The 23,015-nt window shown below is 37.6% G+C and overlaps 1 protein-coding gene across 1 annotated transcript in view; it reads right to left on the bottom strand.

The window, feature by feature from the left end:
• SNTG2 (syntrophin gamma 2) overlaps positions 1-23,015 on the bottom strand; it is a 553,256-nt gene that overhangs the window by 294,350 nt on the left and 235,891 nt on the right. The gene's annotated exons all lie outside the window — the stretch shown is intronic.

Raw genomic sequence — 23,015 nt, 5'->3', positions numbered from 1 at the left:
TTTTAATAAACAAATATTCAGACATTGGAAAACAGCATGCCACATGCTAACACTGACCTAACAGACCACATATAATACACACAAAGGTAAAATATCATTTCAACTCTCAAATAATTAATGGAGATTACTTCAACATACTTCTCTGTATGTATGTATGAATATTATCCAGTTTTTTTTAACATTCACGATCTCACTGTCTGTCTGTCTCTAATATTTTCCACAGTCACAAAATTACTCCTGAGAACGTGTTCAAGTGCTGAGGACCCCCTACAGTTCCTCTCCCCCTCCCCACCCACCCACCCACCTCCTGTTCCCAATAAACCATTACATCAGTTATTGTCTCTACATATCCACTCCTTCTGCACTTGTGGCAGTTACATAATCTCCTGAAAATTTGTGTGAAGGGGTGGAGTCTAGCCTGTCAATCAGATCATAGCCAATGAGGGCTCTGTGTGGGCACGGCCTTCTTAAGATTCTGGGAACTCCTATCTTCCTCCCAGGAGGCGGGAAAACACGCTCTCTCCACCAGATCCTGTTGACAAGTCACATGGAGCTATGCTAATGGAGTCAGAACCCTGGAGCTAGAAGAGCCACATGAAAATCCCTGCCAGCACTGAGATGCTTCCACCACCACTGGACCCACAAGACTTTCCACCTACTTGCCTGTGATCTTCCTATATTAACATCATTGTTTGTATTGTGTGAGTCTGAAGGGAAATATATTGACTAGTATTGGGCATATGGGCTAATTATGAACTTATGGACTTGATTTGGACTGAGCTGGGGTGTTTTCTTAATATGCAATTGCTCATTGACATAAAGCTCTCTCTTACATACATGTGAGTGTCTCTGTATTTGTGTCTCTCCTCAACTCAGACTAACAGAGCGCTTTAACAGTAACAATAAAAAACCAAAGCAACAGAAAGAAAATAATATAAAGATAAAAATAAAGAGTATGAATGAAAAGATGCTTCCTCCCCCCCACCCCCCCAACTACCATGATACAAATTCTACCTTGCAAGTCTGGATAGAGCAGAGGTTGTACACTGGTGCATATAGGAGCTGGAGGCACAGGGAATTCAGGGTGGATGATACCTTCAGGACCAGGGGTGTGAGGGGCGATGCTGGGAGAGTAGAGGGAGAGTGGGTTGGAAAGGGGGAACTGATTACAAGGATCCACATGTGACCTCCTCCCTGGGGGACGGACAACAGAGAAGGGGGTGAAGGGAGATGCCGGATAGGGCAAGATATGACAAAATAATAATCTATAAATTATCAAGGGCTCATGAGGGAGGGGGGAGCGGGGAGAGAGGGGGAAAAAAGAGGACCTGATGCAAAGGGCTTAAGTAGAGAGCAAATGCTTTGAAAATGATTAGGGCAAAGAATGTACGGAAGTGCTTTATACAGTTGATGTATGTATATGTATGGATTGTGATAAGAGTTGTATGAGCCCCTAATAAAATGTTTTTAAAAAAGAAAGAAAAGACTACAAACAAAATTTATGAGCCAGGGAAGAAATTTATGCCATAGAACTAGTGAGGAATATTTTAGCCTAGAGCAGCGGTTCTCAACCTGGGGGTCACGACACCTTGGATGTCAAATGACCCTTTCACAGGGATCGCCGAAGACCATGAGAAAACATAAATATTTCACAACATAAAATTACATAGTGTTTTGTGACTAATCACTATGCTTTAATTATATTTAATCATGTTCAATTTGTCACAATGAAAATACATCCTGCATATCAGATATTTACACTCCAATTCATAACAGTAGCAAAATTATAGTTATGAAGTAGCAACAAAAATCATTTTATGGTTGAGGGTCACCACAATACGAGGGACTGTATTAAAGGGCTGAGGTCATGGGAAGGTTGAGAACTACTGGCCTAGAGCAAATTTAGGTTAGTGGAGGAAGGTCAACTGACCAAGCAATATATTATACTGTGGTTCAATCCACTGCAATCAAGTTTACAATCATTACTGTCTGAAAGTAAAGTCGAGTCCCTTAGAGGCATCCTTGCTCTTTTGTGAGAGAGAATCATCGACCATTTCCCTGAAGCATACGGGCCTTCTGTTTATGGCGTCATTAGCCTATGGCATTAATTTTAAAACACTAGTTAGAGATTATATAAATTTAGGCTAACTACATATCAGAAAACATAGATTATTCACTTGTACAGAATAAATCCTCATGTGACTGGACGCTGCTTGCACAAACAATATGAGTTGGTGGTCAGGCAAAACTTACAATAATATTCACTGACAATATCAGTCTATGGGAACAATAGAGCAAGCAGGGCATGGAAGTATTAAGTAAATGTTAGTCAATGGATTGACAGTTCAATACTCTTGGTATAGCTGTCTTGTGCTTCTTCACACATCATGCGGTTTCAGTCTTTGGGTTACAAGTGTGTCTGAGGCAGAGCTTAGTTCATGTAAGGTGGTTTTCCCCATCACATGACTCTGGTATGGCCCTTAGGGAATGTTGGGTGCCTTGAAGGTTCAGGGTTCAAGGATCTAGTGTTCTATGACACATGGCCTGGTTCCCCAGGGAGTGTACAAAAACTTGAACTAATGTGGCTTATAAGGAACATATTTCCAGGGTCCATCAAAGTATTGCTAGTCATTTTTTCCCTGCTAGGAATTTGGTCCTCTCTGTTTTTCTTTTTCTTTTCATACTAACAGGAATGCACTTGTGTCCCCCCAGGTGTACATGCTTCCTTTCTGTTTAAAGGCTTACTAATCTCTAATAATTTACTGTGGTAAAGATATTTACCATTTTAAATAAATTTGTTTGAACTACTACAAAATGTATATGCTATGAAGTTTCAATTTATTATAATTCACTCCAATTTTACCCTTTGCAATACTCAATGTTTTAATTTCATAGATCACCAAAATGATTTGGCCTATTGCCCCCTTTTGAGAACAAAATTACTTAGAAGCTCCCTGGTAATTAAAGCCTTTTGTACTGCAACCCACAATCCAGCTAAGATGCAGTTACTTGCTTTTGCAGCCCCCTGGGTCATTCCAGCGCTCCCAAGGAACGTTATTGCCTTTTGGGGACAACACTGAGTTAAATGACAAGAGTAATCTGTAGCTTTGATCTTCTCCCTACTATAATCTGTCAACAATTTGAACAGAATCAAATTCTTTCCTTCCCTGTGCACTTCTGTGACTTCTCAAGTTCATTATTGCATGCCTGGGCTGTTTAAACTGTGGACAGCTTTCTAAAAGCACTTGTTAGATGTGAAGGATCACAGGCGAGATAAAATATATATATATCCCCAGTTCCCCAAGGCCCTAGAAATGGAATCTAAATGCCTTTCCAGGGCAATCAAAGGCATCCCCCCTCTACCATCTGTCATTTCTCTAGCTGCCCCACCTACTCTCCTTGCATATTCACTCACCTCAACGGACCCTTGGTTTTAGATCACCGCCAGAACATACTGCACATTACATAAGCTGTGTGCCCTTGCTTACATCTTAACCGGAGAGCGTGTCTGTTGCCTGGGCCTTGACAAAGACCTCGGAAAATTCCAGAAAACGCCAGGTGACCACTGCTAAACCCCTGCCCAAATTCCATCAAGCATTTTCAACATTTCTCTTTTTCCTTCTCATCTCATCATTATTATTAATTACCATGTATTGACATGCTCCTGTGTAGCAGGGATTATAGGGTATGTTTATGTAAATCAAGTCCATATGATCACATTGCTTTATATTTAGTTCACGTTGTCAGGTAGTCTGGCCTCCAAAGCGCTCTTGTCTCAGCAGCCGTTTTAGTTCTGCGCTGGGAAAAGTAGGACAGTATCACCCAGTTGTTGTTTCCTTATTGTCAGAGTCATTCTCCTAAATTTCTAGTGGAAAACCATTTTATCAAGTATCTAGTACTGGCTTCTATTCAAATGCCAAGTAGTGGAAACATAAGCAGTAGCTTTCAAGTCCGTTCTGATTCATGGTGCCCTGACCCCACTTGTGTCAGAATATAACAATGGTTCATAAATGAAGAATATATATATATTCTATTATCTATCTACCTATCATCATCATCAATCTATCTTATATATTATGACACAAGTGGGGTCTAATCTATATACATCTGTTAGAATGAAAATGCCAGGTCTTTTCCCCAAGATGCCTTAGGGATGACTTGAACTTCCAAGCTCCTGGTTAGCAGTCATGTGAATTACATATCTGTACTACCCAGAGACTCCAACAGTGCCAAGTGACTATGAAAGGAAAGCATTTCTCAGCCACACTCATGAAGTTACAGAAGTTAAAAAATGTAGAGTATTTATCTGAGATTATCCTCCATCCATGCACAATATCCCAGAAAGGAAATAATCAAAAACAAGAAGCAGTGCTTAAAGTCCCTTCTTTGATTAACGGAGTGTAAGAGCCTGAGAAAAGCCTAAATAACTTTATGCTCTCTTTCTGTATCCAAGAGTCCACAGTATTGCAAAATCCTATCCTAAGTATTTTTTTATCTCTGTATGTGAGTGGGAGTGGAAAGACAGTACAAGGCTGTCATTTGTCTGCCACATTCTGATAAGTGAATTGCAGCTGCAATAGCCTCGCTGCATTGAGATCAATTAATTAAAAAAAAAACCACACAGAATATCACCAAAGAAGGACTTGAAACTTTTGAGGCTCGCTGTTTTAATATTAGTAAACGCACGATGCTCACCCCATATGACACAAAATAGATGCATAAGGAACCATGTCCATGGAGTCCATTCCAACTCACTCACAGGCACCCTTGGTGACAGAGAAAACCTGCCCATCAGGTCACGCAAGGCTGTAAATCTGCCGCCTCTTTCCATATCAGGAGCAAGACGTGGCAGTTGGCTTCTGTAAAAATGCATAGCTTTTCCTTGGAAACTCTGCAGGGAAACTGTGAGTAAGATTCCACTCTATGGCAATAGGATGAGGTATATTGAAATATATGTAAATATGGATATAGAAACTACTAAATTCCATAAATGGCATCTAAACTATTTACTTCTCACCAAAACATTATTCTAAAACAGAGAACTCTCAGGGAGAGCCAGATCCCATTCCTTCCGTTTCCATGGGAACATTCTTCCACCAAACCACAGCACATAACTGCTTTTGCAACCAATCGCAGTCCGTCACTGTGGCACTCCTCCAAGCTCCTTGCCGCCTGCCTTTGTGCTGCATTTCTAACCACAACTCCACACCTGCTCCCTTCTACACAGTAAACTCACCATGTTCCTTTCCAACCTCGGATTCGACGTCCATCCCACCAAACTCTTAACAGATGTTCAGTCTTTTTATAGTTCTAGAAAGGTCACAACTTCTAACGAAATTCCTTTCCCCCAAATGTTAAAATTCCACTCAAGCCACCCATTTGAACTATAAGCTAGTTCCAGGATCCAACCAAGACAAGTACTTTGTAACAAAATCGAGGACCCAACATGCGAGCTAGCTCACTAGCGTTGGTGAGGGAGCTGTTACAGGGAGTGGTGGAGGTACATGCTGCAGACATGCAGATGATCATAGGTCATAGGGTTTAAAAGTCATTGGCCATAGGGTTTAAAATGGTCATGGAAAAATGGATTGAAGAGATTGCGGGGTTTTCCATGAGCTCTTGATGCCCCCTTGTATTTTAAATGCATTAAGTAAAAGAATTTATTAGATGATTTAAAACACCAATATAAGAAATATGAAGTACCCAAAAGAAATATTTTTCATAACAGATTATTATTTCTATATATTATAGACAATTGTCATTAGCACCATTTATTAGTTCTTCCAGAAATATCACATCTATGTATAATAATGTATTCTTCTTATGGGTAGTTTGGTCATACATATAAAACTTACAGTTCTTGTTTATTTTGTAATCAGATTTGTGTTTTTATGCACATTGGCACAGAGCAATGAAGAGATATGTACATGAAACTTTAATACATTATACGCACTATCCCAGTTATATGTCCCATGTTTACTTCTATGAAAAGAAGTGCTCCATATTCTGATATATTCTTTTCTTTGCCCAAAACATACAGTGTGTAGGCTATTCCTTATCAGCCCATAGATGTCTGTCTGTCTTACTTGTTTTAGTGAAGGCAATCTTTACGCATTTCATAAAGATTCTACATCTATATCAAGTAATTCATGATGTTCATATTCTCTGTTGGGAAGTTTCACAATGCTTCCTTTCCATGCTTAATCTTATATTTATCTTTGCTAATGTTTCCTCATAAGTCTTAGAAGAAATCTTTATACCTTAAATGATCATACGAACAACTTTCAGCATTCTAAATTCTTTTATTTTTTGTCCTCTATATTTTTTGTTTTAAAAATGTTTTGCTCTACTACTTATTATACCCTTTCTTTTTATTACTTTGGGTGGTTTTGTTGCTCTTTTTCAAATTATTACCTGTGTGTTTTATTGCTTCCCATTAAACATATTTAACATGATGAATCTAATTTTTTTGCTTAATTGTGTTTTATATATACTGTTATTAGGTTCATGTTAAGATTTTTTCATTTAGGTTTTCTTTATACTGAATATATATATTTATATACATTTATTTATTTATATATATAATTTCCCAGCCATGTAGGATTTTAAAAGCAATTTTCATTATGCTTCAAAAATGACAAAATAATAATAATTTATAAATTATCGAGGGTTCATGGGGGAGAGTGGCGGGGGGTGGGGAGGGAAGGGAAAAATGAAGAGCTGATACCAAGGGCTCAAGTAGAAACCAAATGTTTTTGAGAATGATGATGGCAACCTGTGTACGGATGTGCTTGACACAATGGATGGATGTATGGATTGTGATGAGTTGTATGAGCCCCAATAAAATGATTTTTTAAAAAGAAACACTTTGCTTGTTCCTTGATCTCTTCACAAAGAGCCTGGTTGCATACTGGGTTAACATTTGGGCTTCTAATCACAAGGGCATCTGATCAAAACCACCAGTCACTTAGTGGGAGAGAGATGAAGTTTTCAACCTCTAGAAAGAGTAACAGTCTCAGAAATCCAGAGGATAGTTCTATCCCGTCCTACAGGGTCACTCTGAGTCAGACAGACTTTATAGCAGTGAGTTTGGTTCCTTCTTTGGCAATGGCTGTGAATTTTCCACATGACATTGAAAGTAGTGTAAATTTTGTAGTGAGTGGATATGTTCTAAATCACATCCCTCCCTATGTTAGTCTGAGTTCATAAACGGTGCAATTTAGATAATTCATAAATTATTCTGCCCCATTTCATAAGTATATACGCGTAGATGTAACTACACATACCCATTTTTTATCTAGTTAATTTCTACTGATAGTGCCTTCCAAGAGAGAGGGTTTCCAAGGTGATAATAGTAGTAGAGACCAACTGCTACCACCTTCTCCAATGAGGTGGATAGTGGGTCTCCACAGTGACTTCTTGTTCCACAGCTGATACCTAACCTCTGCACTGCCAGGGCTTGATCTCTCTCTCTCCCCCTTAATTATCCATCAGTTCCTCCTTCCCTCCAATGATCTCATCCTCCACTGACCTTAATAACATGTTCATGATCTTATTTAGATATTACTTATTTAGAATAACTTGCTTTGCTCTTATTTTACCTGTGTCTTCACTTTCTTCTCTACATGGGTTAGATTGTAAATTCTATACTGGACACTCTCTAATGCAAGTGCCCTTAATGATCTCACCACTGCATTCATTCTGTACCTCTTAAGCAAAATCTCAACATGGCTAAATCTTACTTGCCTACCTAATCCACTTCTACCTGCATACCGCTAAACATCAGTAGGGGAAAATCATATAAACATGCTGATTGATCTTTTTTAAATGTCAGATTATCCGATGCTGGTGGCAGCAATTTTTGGACATCACTCCACTTTCCCCTGTTGTTGAAAATTTCTACGATTTGCTAATAGACTTGGAACACATCATCTTTCCCTTCTCTGTGATGACCGTCAAGGAACAGAAGCTATCAAAAGAGATCCTCCCACAGTCTCTGTTACTACATCTACACTCATATATGAATTGATCTCATGACTACCCCTTCCTTCTCCAACGGACATCACCCTTTACACCTATTCAAGGATATCCCTCCATCATTTCCCCCTCTCTGTTGAATCATTTCCCTGATACTCTACAAGGTCATTCTATCAACTTATGCTATGGTATCTCTCGCAAGGAGAGACAGTGACACATCTAAAACAATAACATTTACTTTTTATCCCCCCTCTAGTTACTATTCTATTTTCCCCTCTTTTAAAACATTTTGAAATTAGAGTTGAGACTCATTGATCCCTATACCTTTCCCTCTATTGCCTACTCAGCACACCCTAATGGACTTGGGAGCACTTACACCACTCACAGACCTGATACTTTTGTTTTGCTTTTAATCATTTTATTGGGGGCTGTACAACACTTTTTTTTACCAGTTCATTGGGGACTTGTACAATTCTTATCACAATCCAGCCATCCATCCTTTGTGTCTAGCACATTTGTATATTTATTGCCATCAGCATTCTCAAAACATTTGCTCTCAGCTCAAACCCCTGAGATCAGCTCATCATTTTTCCCTCCCTCAAGAACACTTGATAATTTATAAATTATTATTATATTGTTATATCTCACACTGTCCGATGTCACCCTTCACCCACTTCTCTGTTGTCCATTCCCCAGGGAGGGGGTTATATGTAGGTCCTTGTACTCATTTCTCCCTTTCCACCCCACCCTTCTTCCACCCTCCTGGTATCACCTCTCCCAGCACTGGTCCTGTAGGTATCATCTGTCCTAGATTCCCTTTGTTCCCAGTTCCTATCTGTACCAGTGTACATCCTCCAGTCTAGCCAGATTTGTAAAGTTGAATTGGCATCATGAGAGTGGGGGTGGGTGGTGGAGGAAGCATTTAAGACCTAGAGGAAAGTTGTATGTTTCATCGTTGCTACCCTGCACCCTGACTGGCTCTTATCCTCCCTGAGACCCTTCTGTAAAGGGATGTCCAGTTGCCTACAGATCGGTCTTGGGTTCCCAATCTGCATTCTCCCTCATTCACAGTTTTTTGATTTTTTGTTCTTTGATGCCTGATACCTGATCCATTCAACACCTGTGTTCACACAGGCTGGTGTACTTCTTCCATGTAGGCTTTGTTGCTTCTGTGCTAGATGGTCATTTGTTTACTTTCAAGCCTGAGGGGCCGGCCCAATCCCAGCTACATGGACACCTGACCCTCACCCCAGAATTTATTTCAGAGGACACCACTGAAGCTGCTGCTCAGGAAGAGGGATATGTCTGATCACACATGGGAGCAAATGAAGGGGGAAGAAGAGAGAGTGGCACATACCCTGGCCCACGAAGCCTTCAGGATGTTATTCCCGCTCAGAGGAGGCAATCCACAGAGAAGACCATATGCCCGACCCCACTATGAGACACAACACCCCTCACTGACCCATAGCCATACAGGGAACAACATTGGAGACACAGTTGTGTGATTATTGTGGGAATTGCACCTAATCTGATCCCACCACACCGAGGCAAAACACTAAGGGTGTGCAACAGAACAATAAGAGCAACAGAGCAAGGAAGTCCCCATGGAATACCAAAAACAGACTTTGGGGCCAGGGGTTGGCACACTATCAGACTCAACCAGAAAACACTTATTAAGGCCAATAAAGGGTCCTTGAACTAACTACAGGCTTTCTTTTATTGTCATTGGCTTTCTGATGTTGTTTTTGTTCTCTTTTGTTGCTTTGTTTTGCTCTGTCTTGCTCTTGTGCATGTTATTATCTCCGCAGGTCTGTCTAAATAAGATAGGCTGGACGAACAATCTGGAGGAGAAAACAACAGGACTGATGGTTTCAGGGGCACACCAGAAAGGGGAGAAGGCGGGGAAAGGAAGTGGAATTAACAAACTCAGGGACAAGGGAACAACAAGGGATCCAAATTGGTGGTGAGGAGGGTGTAGGAGACCTGGTAGGGCGTGATGAAGGGTAATGTAACCGAGAGGAAATACTAAAACCCAAATGAAGGCTGAGCATGACAGTGTGATGCAACGTAAAAGGAAATAGAGCAACGTAAAAGGAAATAGAGGAAACAACTAAGAGGCAAAGGGCATTTAGAGAGGAGTGAACACAGGCATGTACATATGTAAATATATTTATATATGAGGGTGGGGATATAGATTTATGTGCATATATTTATAGGTTTAGTATTAAGATAGCAGATGGACATTGGGCCTCCACTCAAGTGCTCCCTCAATGCAAGAATGCTTTGTTCTATTAAACTGGCATTCCATGATGCTCACCTTCCCAACACGATCGCTGAAGACAAAGCGGGTGTATAAGTACATGCGGTGAAGAAAGCTGGTGGTCCCTAGCTATCAAAAGATGCAGTGTCTAGGGTCTTAAAGACTTGAAGGTAAGCAAGCAGCCATCTAGCTCAGAAGCAACCAAGCCCACATGGAAAACACACCAACCTGTGTGATCACCAAGTGCCGAAGAGATCAGTTATCAGGCATCAAAGAACAAAAAAAAAAAAATCGTTTCACTGTGTGCTCACCTTCCTTATATGATTGCTGAGGACAAATGGGTGCCTGATTGCCTTATCAAGTGTGGTGAAAAAAGGTGATGGTGCCCAGCTATCAAAATACCTGACACTTCTAAGGCCAAGAATCTCTCAATCTCAACCATGGCTGTGGAGTCAATGCCAACCTATATTGACCCTATAGAACAGGGTGGAACTGCTCCTATAGATGTCTGAGACCATAACTCTTTACAAATGTTGAAAGCTAAGAATATCTAAGAGGGTAAATATTAATTTTTTTAAAAAAATAAAATTATCCAAAAAGCAGGGAAACCACTATTAAATAAAAATTAAATTGTGAAGCTACTGTTTCTTTATGTACCCTTGAATTAGGTATACAAACTTCTGAAGAAAATATTTCTATTCTCTAACTCTTCCCTGAAAGGACTCCCGGAGGCACTACCGAGTAAGTAGTGTATTGCTAACATATCAATGTTTCTTAATATGTTTTCCTCCATGCTTGATGTTATAGTCTTCTTATAATTAGCTATTAAGATAGATTAATTGAATCATTTATTATCCAATTTTAAATATGAATATAATGAAGACCCACAAATTATAAGGCAAGATAAATGATAGAAAGAGTTGAAAAACAATTAGATATTAAGGGTTTTCCAAGGAAAGTTGTATAGGGACCCATGGTATCTAGTTTGTTACCTTATGAACTACCAATCATAAGGTTAGTGGTTCAAACCCATCATTCAGTCTACAGACATTAAAAAGTTTGAAATCTCAAAGGAGCAGTTTCTCTCAATCCTATGGGGCCAATATGAGCTATAATCAATTAGGTGGCAGTGGGTTTTACTTTTTGATATAGGGCTAAAAAGGGACACTGTGAAGGCAGAAAACAGAGTAACAAGAATGCAAAATCAAAAAGGAACAGAAATGGATGATGGTGTGATGGTAATTTACTGGAGTGAAAACGTAAGATTTCATAACAATTTTCATAAATATTTTAAATATCTAAATTTTTCAATCATGGAAAAACAACAAGGTCAGGAAGTCAGAGCTATTCCTGATCCTTCTCCCAAGTAAACTTTTGAAGTTGCAGCAAGGTCACATTTCCAGACCCCCCTCAGAAAAAGAGCAAACACTTGCGGAAGGTGCCTGGGCAAGAGACACAGACAGACAAAAAGAATCCAAGCAGCTGCGGGGGGAGAAAGAAAAGAGCCCCGGGTCTTCCCCAGCAGGACATGCAAAGTATAAATCACTCTACTCCAGACCATAGTGTTGAGCTGAGAGACCCCCTCCCTCTCTCCCACCACTGAGTGGGGAGAAGTGAGTGGGAACTTTGCCAGGAAGATATGCAGGCTTCTGAGTCCTGGGACAGAGAGAGTACTGACAAGCTTACAGCGAACAGGCCAACATGGGGAGAGTAGGATCTGCAGTGGGCTGACTTCAGCATTTTCCCGGACGCCTTGGAGAAGAAGCTTTGGAGACAGAGCTTCCCCAGACAATTGAGAACTGACCAGCTCTGAGTGGGTATAGAAACAAGAAGATATGGATTAGGGAAGACAGCCGGCACACTAGTGAGTAAACATTTCTCTGAAGGCCCTTGGACTCAAATTTCTAATACCTGCCATCCCACAGGCCTATACTCTAAGAGGAATTGGGCCCAACACTGATATATAGGGCAGGTAGGAGATAGTTTTAGTGAACACTGTTATGATTACTCTGTTCTCTCCCCAATCAGGCTGGTTTGGTCAGTAATTGCCAGGTGCCCTTTGGTGACTGATATAGTTAAAGGTTTATGGCGCCAAACTGGCCCGATAAATGCATGTGGGATTAATTGAAGGGTGGAGGGATAAATGGCTCAGTGAGCCTCGCCTTAGGAATTCTCAGGTCTCTTGTGTTGTGAAGGTCAGACCAGGGTGCCACTGCTTTAGCCAGTTCCCTGTTTCAGCTGGCAAGACTCACTTCCTGCAAGACACCCCTGAGGAGAAGCCACGTGGACTTACCCTGATGTATCCCTGGGAGCTGGAGCAGCCATGTGGAGATCCCTGCCAGTGCTGAGATGCTTACACGTTCTCTGAATGGGCTTTCCTCCCGCAGTTGGCATCACTACATGTGTTTTGTGAGATGGAGGAGAAGTTTGTGGATTGGTGTTGGACATATGGGTTAATGTTGGATTTGTTGGCCTGAGCAGCACTGGGTTGGTATGTTTTCTTGATGTGCACTTCCCTTAGTACAAAACTGTCTCTTATACATATGAGTTACTGTGGATTTATTTCTCTAATGTACCAGACTAACTGTGACTTGGGAAACAGCTTTGAAATCAGAACTTTCATGGAATCAATATTTAAATTTGTGCTGCCTTTGGCTCCTGCTGAGGATTTGTTGGTGCCCAATTGCCTAGTTACCCTTGATTGCCCAGAATCTGCAGCATATGTGGGGGATTACACTGTCGTCAGAGCCAAACATAAAAATAAATGAACAAAAAATAACACTATGTCTAAGAAGCAAGAGTTGATATCTGAATGCTTGCAGGAACAGGAAAAAAATTGAATGAAGAATGAATCCCAACACACACAGATGCTCCCAGAGGAGGAGAGGACCATGAATACTACCATGAGGCGGATGGATTACAGGTAGAAATAAAGAACCAACACTACCACAATTCAAGAACTCAGAAGTATTTAAATGTCCATAATTTTAAAAATGAACGAAATGTCAGAAATAATTTAATAAACTCAAATAGAAATATAAAAAGCAACTGCCAAAATATGAAAACTGGATAACATTATTTAAACAAAAAAGCTGGGTTAAAACAATGAAAACAAGAATTAGTGATCTTAGAAGATAAATCTCTCAAGAACAAAATACAAGATAATCAAGTTATAAAAATGACCACAAGTACCGAAGAAAACTAAAGAACAATTGAAACTATCAAACTAATAAAATATGCCTATTAGTCAACGTAGATAAAAGAAAACATTCACAGACATTTATATTTTTATATAAGATAGAGGTTTATTTACAAGAGCAATTGAATATTGAGAAAATAGCCCAGTCCAGATCAAGTCCATAAGTCCAATATTAGCCCATATGTTTGATACCAATCTATAAAATCCTCTTCAGAATCACGAAACACATGCAATAATGCTAAATGCAAGAGGATCACAGGCCTGTCAATGGGAAGTTTTGTGGATCCAGAGGCATTGTAAGCATCTCAGTGCTGGCAGGGATCTCTATGTAGCTTCTCCAGTTCAGGGCACCAACGTGGTGCCATGTGTCTTGTCAACTGCAATGTCTCCCAGGGAGGGAGGGAGCCTTGAGTCTTGTCAGTAGAGTCGCCACGGGAGTGAGGAGAGAGAGAGAGAGTGAGTCTGTCTCCACCTCTAAGGAAGAAATCCAGGAATTCCCAGAATACTCAGGAGAAGGCCATGCCCACACAGAGGTCTCATTGACTATAATCTGATTAACAGACTAGACTCCACCCCTTCACTCTTAATCCTATCAAGTGCCAAATTGAAACCAGATTATGTAACTACCACAGTCTGATAAATGTCTTAGAATAGAAAGAAGAAATGATAACCACCGAGAAAATATTCAACAAGATATCAAGGGAGAATTTCCCAAATACCATGAAAGAAAATAATGATTTGTTAAATTCAGATAATTTCAAACGGAGCTGATGCCAAAAGTAAATAACTTTGACATACAATAATGAAAATTTGCCAGTAATAAAAGGAAACAATCCTTATGGCAGCATGGCAAAATGAAGAATCACATATAAAAGTCAACCAATTAAGATATGTGCAGATTTTTCTACTGAAACCATTCAGGCAATGGTATGTTATCCAAAGTAATGAAACAAACAAACAACAGCAACAACAACAACAACAGAAAACCCAAACAAAAACTGCCCACCAAGATCCTATATCCAGAAAAATTATCCCTCAAATATCTGGGTAAATAAAATAGTTACAGATAAGGAAAAACTAAAGGAAGTTATAAAAATGATAACCTTTACAAAAAATATAAGAGGACTTCTATGGCCTGAAAATATATAACAATAGCATACATTAACCTAAAAATATCAGAAAAGAAATTATTACAGAGAAAATATACAATGTAAGACTCAAATTAAAAGACTAAATTAACTAAAACATGAAACCATATATCACATTGCACTACCAAGATCATAAATGAATAAATAAACAAACAAATAAGGAAGAGTAGAGGGAAAAAAACAGACAAAAAATAATCCAATGGAGGATATAAACAACCAATAAAAAATACAGCAAACTTTCAAAATTGGAAAGAAAATTATGTGAAAAGAAAAACATGTGAAAAAAACTTACAAAGAACAAATTAGAACATCATCAACAAATAAGAATATATATAAGCAAGACATACAACGAATACAAAGAAAAGAATAAAACAGAGTATAAATAAGACAAATAAAAATGAACAAGAACACAATACAAAAACACAATCAGAAAAACCAAAACCAGTAACACCATTTTAAAACTATGAGTAAAAACATATATTTCAATAACTACACTGAATGTAAATGAATTGAATAGAGCAGTTAAAAAAGACTAAAGGAATAGATTTTTAAAAAGTATAGATCTTAAATATGCTGCTTACAAGAAATGACCTTAAATATAAAGATAAAATAGACTGAAAATCAAATTATATGAAAAACAAATCAAGCTAATGACTGTTAAAAGAAAGCTAGAATAGCAATATTAATTTCAGACAAAATAGATAATGGTTAATGAGAATAAGAGACAAATAATTCCCTTATCTAATCAATCAACATCAAGTGATAGATGTATCACTTCACCCAAACAAAAAAAATCATTTCATATTATTTTCTAGCATTGATGGTACCTATTCAAAATAGTCCAGCTCACAAAAGCATCAATAAAATGTATAAATGTTGAGATACTACAAATCATCTTTTCATAACATGATGTTGCAAAATTAGAAATCAACCTGAACCATCAACTCCAAAAAATGACATACATAGAAGTCGACCAAAACTTTACTTAAGCACCCCTGGGTAATTGGCGAAGTAAAGAAGACAAATCAAAGATTCCTTGAGACAGATGAGCATAGAAATAGAACATAGAAAAACGATTGGGACATTGCACACACGACAGACCATAGCAATATCTGTACACATCAGTGTGGCAGAAAGAATTAAAATACACACCTTATCTCATTAACTATAATAATTCAAAAAGATGCAGGAAAGAAAAACATCTAGAAAAGAAATAATAAAAATTAGGACAGAAACAAATTAATCAGAAAAACATTTTAAATTATAGAAAAATCAATAAGGCAAGAAATTGTTTTTTCAACATGATATTAAGGATTGATAAGCCATTGGAAAGTTAACAGGAAGAGAATGAGAAAAAGCAAATTCTAAGAATAAAAATGAAATGAAATGGAATAAAAATGAAATGTAGCAGAACCAAAGGAAAAATTTTAAAACACAGTATTATGATAAATTGTATTCCAACACATTTGAAAATTTAGATGAAATGTATAAATATTTAGAGTTGCAGTATTTACCTAAAATTCCCACAAACTGATGTAGAAAATATCAACTAGCCAATAAGTTGAGAGGAATCAGATCTCGTCATAAAGAACCTCCCAACCACAAAGAGTGCTAGAGGAGATGGTTTCACTGGGGAGTTCTAGCCACCTTTTAGAGAAGAGTTAATTTCCATAAACTATTCCACAATGCACAATATGCTACCAAAATAATGTTATGATGCAACTATAACCCTGACACCTAAGCCAGGCAAATAGATCACCAGTATTGAAAATTACAGACCGAAATCGCTAATGAATATAGACACAAAGATTTTCAATAAAATCCTAGCCAACATAATTCAACAAAACATCACAATCATAACACACCACTATCAAGTGGGATTCATAGCCACTCTGCAAGGATAGTTTAATATTAGAAAAACGGTCAGTGTAATTCACCCCATAAAATAAAGGAAAGGAATCATGTGATGATATTAATCTAAGCAGAAAGGCATCTGATAAGATTCAACATCCATCGCTGATAAAAATACTCTGTAAAAGAGGAACAGAAGGGACATTTGTCAAACTAATAAAAGCCATATATGCAAAACCAATGGCCTGTATCTTACTTAATGGAGAGAAATTGAAAACATACCCTCTTCAAATGGTGACTAGACAACAGGGTTGTTCTTTACCACCAATTTTATTTAATAATCTCCTGGAAGCTTTAGTTAGAGGTAAAGATATCAAAAAGATATTAAAAGTATCAATATAGTCACAGAAAAAAACTCCATTTACACATAATCCTCCTATATAGAGAAAATGTTAAATATTCCATTTTCGTTTGCTGCAACTAATTTGAAAAATTTGGCAGCATAGCAGGCTACGAGATCAACATACAGAAATCAGTTGGGTTCTTGATTATTAAATTTGATGATACCAATAAAGGTACTGAAAGGACAATGCCATTTCTAATAACTATAAAAAGATAAAATATTTTGGAATAAATTTAACCAGAGAAACAGAAAACTTACACAAGGAAAACTATATAAAAAAAAAACTCTTAGAAGGAACAAAAATCCCAGGGGAATGAAAACAGAAAAGTGGGTGTACGGAGACAGTGGTTGCTGTAAGATATGAAAATAATAATAATTTATAAATTATCAAGGACTCATGAGGGAGAAAGAGTGGGTGAGGGGGAATGAGCTGATATCAAGGACTCAAGTAGAAAGAAAATGTCTTGAAAATGATGATGGCAACAAATGTACAAATGTGCTTGACACAATGGATGGATGTATGGATTGTGGTGAGAGCTATAAGAGCCCCCAACAAAATGTTAAAAGCCCAAAATAAAAAGAAAGAAATTTAGATAAATGGGATAAGTTACCATGTTCCTGGATAGGCAGACTAACTAAATATTCTAGAAATATCCACATTACAAAAAAAAACAAACCCAAAAAAACTTTGCAAATACAGAATTCTTATCCAATTCCCACCAAATTTCTTCAAAGCCATTAAAAAAACTAGCCACTAGCTTTGTATAGAAAGGATGAGATTAATATAACCTCGAATAAATAAAACACTATTAAAAATTTTATAAAGTAGGAGACCTTTCACTCAGAGACTTTCAAATATATCATAGAGCCACAATAATCAAAATAGCCTTTTACTGGTACAATCACAGATATTAGAACCAGTGGATTAGAAGTCCACCCCCAAACCAAAATCACTGCCATTGATTAAATGACATTTCATCACTGCCATTGAGTAAATGGGAAGTAATTGCACTTCAGAACCCAGAGATACAACCTAGAATCTATGGACACCTCATCTTTGATAGAACTAAAACATATTAGGTGGGGAACGGATAGCTTTCTCCACAAGTGCTGCTTGAAAAACTGGATCTTTACCTGCAAAAGAATGTAACAGAACTCACACCTGAGACCATCTATAAAATGAACTCTAGATGAATCAAAGGCTTCCCGTAAGTATAAACCACACAACTATGAAGACCATCAATGAAAAAATAACAAATGTAAAGACTCTAAAACAATGCCTAAAACACTACCAAACAAAATAAAAATTATCCACACTACAAAAGACAAAGTAAAGGGACCTGCTAAACACATGCCCCTTCTGCACATCAAATGGCTTAATTTAAAGAGTTAAGAGAGAACCCACAGATTGGGGGCCAAAATCAGTGATAATACATCAGACACAGGGCTAGTCTCCAAAATCAATAGAACATCAGAACATGCTTACAAGAAAAATGTAAACAACCCATTAAAATGTGCTCCTTTTTATTTCCACAATTGAAGAGGCACATGAAAGGACAGTGATTCGAATGTAGAAGAGGTGCTGCCTGTCAGTCATCCAAACAGATGAGTTTGAAACATGTTTCCAAGAATGGAATTGCAGATTTGACAACTGTATTAATGTAATGGCGATAAGGTTGTTTTGTAAAAAAAAAGTTAAATACATAGTTTTGAAAAAAAATGTGCACAAGACATGAATAGACAATTTACCTAACACTATACCCTGAGAGTCAATATGAAGAATATGAAGAAATGTTAACATTCATTAGAAATAAGATAAATGCAATTTAAAACAACAATGAGATACCACCTTGCACTAACACTTTTAGCAAAAGTGAATAAAACAGGTAACAATAAATGCTGGAGGGGGTGAGAAGAAATTGGAATTGTTTTACATTGCTGGCAGACTGCCAAATTACAGTCACTAGGAAAATCGGTAGGATGTTTCCTTAAAAATGCAAATCTATGTACATTCTGATACAGCATTCCCTCCACTGAGTAGACATGGTTAAGAAATAAAGAATATAACACAAAGAGACACATATATGTATGGCCATGTTTAACAGAAATTTCCATAATAGCAAAAAAATGTCAACGACCCACCCCCCCCCCCCATTACAGAGGAATGAATAAACAAACTCTGGTACATTCACACAATGCATCTATCTTTCTATCTATATGAAGACAGTGACAACTCTCCTAAACAGATCAAGACATGTGCTAAACTAGATCATATGATGCTTAGCCAGCTTAGTCAATCTTACAAAGACAAATAAATATTTAACAACACCATTATTACTTAAAAAAAAAGAAGCACCAATGTGATGCTTACCCAAACACCAGACTGATGAATATGAACAGTCCGGGTATGGGCTCGGGGATGGGAGCAGGGAGGAAGGGAGATAGGAGAGGGAGGAAAGAGGAAGGACAGCTGGGGCGCTGGGGAGCTGGGGGAAGAGAACCGCGCATCTGGAAGGTCTAAAAGGATATTGCTGCTGATCGAATTCGCTGAGATGAGCTGTGTAACTACACACAGTGTGTTTCTTTTAAAACAAAACAAACTCCAGATTTCTTAAACCCTCAGACCTATTGTTTAGACAATATCTAAAAAATGGGAGGGGAGAACTACTGTCTCTAACCATTAAAATACAGATTTGAATGCCTTATTAAGTGAAATTAAAACATAGTATTTCCTTTTACCACAGGATATATTCCAAACTCACTGTTACAGAATTGCAAAATTGCATATTGTAAAAGCTGAAATATGTACATATATTTTAAAGAATTCACAAAAATTTCTATTTTAAAATGTCATGGTTATCACACTCATGGAAATATGATAGCATGATATAAGAATGGCAACAGATATTGATGATTACATGACTTGATCGATCTATATGGTTTCAATGAATGGAATATATGGAAAATGCTGAATGGGTAATTTTAAAAATATTTTATAATAATTATAAGAATAAAATAACAATAAATTCAGAGTGTTCATTAATCATACTTGTCTTCTCTTCCAAAAAAGAAAAGTTCATACAAACATATCGCTTCAGAATGACCACACACGCTTTATTAAGTTGTAGCTAGTATTTTCCTTGTTCAATACTGTGTGTTGGGTATAATGCTAAATACACATGGATCTCATTCTGATACCTGTACTACTGCTAGAGGTCATACAGAATAGCCAGTGGATAACATAACTATCCTCCAAATAAGTTATATGTTTCTAACTAATTATGATAGCCAACTGAAATATAATTAAACATTAAAAATAGTACTTTATCTCTATGTCATTTATTATGTGCTTTTTTCTTATGAATTTAAGTAGATGAAATCAAATAAATTTTCATTTGTGAATTCTCCCTTAATTCAATATGAAAACCAGGATGTCTTAAACAAAGAAGCTATCTATTGAAAATGATAACAGTCTCTATTTAATGCTTCTGTCAGCAGCAAAGTATTCTAAAATAAAACAAAACAAAAATAGCAGTTTATACAACATTGAGCTTAATTTCAAATGTATTCATTACCTCGGACTCCCACCTGAATCTGTGCTGTTAAGAGTGTCTATTTGATGGACAAGTTACCAAAATATGCTGGCTAGACAAGGAAACTTTGATGCATGAACTTTTGTACACAGAGCAACGGGAGAGTTAAAGAAAACTGCTTCCGGCAAAACTACCTTCTCCTTTATCAAATGAAGCATGCAGTGTCTATCCCCGGAACGATAAGTTTAGAAACATTAGGGGAAAAAGAAGAACCCCAGAACACAGCAAAATCAGGATTATATTGCCCTGCGGACTAGGTTGGAGTAGGGGGTCATTCATACTTTATCTATTTTGAATGCTTAACTGAGATGTTTGAAGAGTTTGAAAGCAAAACAAAACAAAAAAACATCGTTACCTGAAGAGAGACAAAACTGCATTGTATTTCTCTAAAGAATATTATTTAATTCAACTTAAATATACTAAATCAAAAAAACAAATTTACCTGGCATATTAAACACTTTATTTTTATTACTTTTCCCCCTATTGTAAATACTCTTTAAATAAGTGCACACCTGAAAACCTACTTATTATAAGACAGGGTAGGTATTCCATCAGAGATTTTTTTTCCTTCCAAAAATGTAATTTCTATCTTCACGAAGTTCTTCTCTTGTAGCTGCTAGCCTAATTAACACATGTTCTGAATTTATTTAAAGGTTAGGCTAACCATAAATGAGCCGATGTGTAATCCAAATATTTCCACTCTATAAAGCCAAACTATAAATCATAAACTTCTTCCTTTAGTACCAATAAAAACTAAGTGTTTAAAGTCTACACAGAATATTGGCACTAAAATTGTTCGTTCCACCTACCTGTTTTCATTCAAGTACATGCACTCAAGTTTCCCCGCATTCCTATATCTGTTTACTCTTCGAATGTAATTAGTCCACACGTGTCATTCAATTAGTCCACACGTGTCATTATTCACAAAAGTAGACGGAGCTCTACTTTGTTTTTCACAAGCCCCACCAGCACTGATAATTCACTTATACATTCATTGCCTCACTCTCTGCCAATATGTTCAGTGACTGGTAAGTGCTAAGCCCTGAGTTCAACACAGGACTGCTGGGTCTCCTGCACATAACTGCGACCTTTTTAATGATACACACATATAAAGGTGGTGATATGTGAGAGCATTCTTCTTTTTTCATTTTCAAACTCTTGGTCCCTGCAGAAACTGCACTCTTCTTGGTCTTTTCAAGCTATCCTTTGAAATTGTCTATTCCCCTTTTTTACTTCATCCTTTTTTTCCCCATTTGTGTTACTCTATGACTATGGGCATTTTCAGTCTCTTTTGACATCCACTTTGATGTTTTCTTTCTTTTCTTTCCTGCCTTTTTTATTATTAGTGGGAGTTAATATATACATGATTGGATTTCCTCCAAGGCATATAAATATACCCATCACAGACAGCTCTGTAATTCAAGGTAGAAATGTCCTATTTGATGATTAATGCAAACACACTTCTCTTGATTGTGTTTCTGTCACAGAAAATCATATGGGTTTCTGATGCCAAATGGCCACTGCCAGTCAATTTCTGCTCACTAATGCCTAGGACATAGGTTTTTATGCATTTAATTTTAATCACTTACAAAGATTGATATTTTGTACATTCCAAGTCCCAATTATGAGTGTATTTGTTTGCAGCTGTTTCTTCTCCGCCTGATTGTGCCCCATCAACAAATGTAGATTCAGAAGGCTCCACCCACTCCAACAGGCTTTATTCCAGCTCAGTCACCATGAGGATCTGAGAAAGCACTTCCTCTTCAGTCACATTCCACATACCTGCAGACCTGACCCTGCCATCCTCTGCCCTTATTTCTACCAATGCTTTGCTTCCATTTATTAGGCCTTTGGTACCTAACATAGTTTCTGTTCTGTGTATTTTTTAAGGTTTCATTAGCTATTTCCTCCAGTGTGGGCAGCCAATTCCTTCTTTGTCATCGCTCTGAGTCTGAACATTCCACTCACCCTGTTTATTTTGGGGGACTCTACTGGCATTTGAAATAGCTTCCAGTCTCACAGCAATCCACAAGCCACCACAGTATAACAAACTAATAGATAGACAAGTGGTAGCATGATACAATGTTTGTAAGAAAAACTCTTGAGTTCTTTCTTGGCTGTAACCCTGACCCTGCTACAGCGTGCCTGCTGCATATTCTTAGTGAGGCTAAGATGTATAGATACTGACAAGAAATTTGCCCTGACATAAAGATCATAATTCAAACGAATTGTGCATATTCTCTGTTGAGATTACTAGAGTAATTATTTGTCTTATATTCTTCTGAACAAACCCAAAGCATGTGCAAGACTCCCAGACTACCTCCTACACCCCAAATAAAACCACCTCATTCTCTCCTATCAAATCACCCCAACTCTTCCTACATGAGTGTGTTCATCCAGGTAGACTAGAGAAACAAATTCATAGATGCTCCTATGTATATAAGAAAGAGATTTATAGACAAGAGCAATTGAATATTGAGAAAGCATCCCAGGCCAATCCAGATCAAGACCATAAATCCAGTATTAACCTATATGTCCAATACCAATCTATAAAGTATTCTTCAGACTCATGAAACACATGCAA

The sequence above is a fragment of the Tenrec ecaudatus genome, chromosome 8 (assembly GCF_050624435.1).
Source record: "Tenrec ecaudatus isolate mTenEca1 chromosome 8, mTenEca1.hap1, whole genome shotgun sequence".
Classification (NCBI taxonomy): Eukaryota; Metazoa; Chordata; class Mammalia; order Afrosoricida; family Tenrecidae; genus Tenrec; species Tenrec ecaudatus.
The sequence above is the reverse complement of the archived record's forward strand: the minus strand, read 5'-3'. Positions and strand labels throughout refer to the sequence as shown.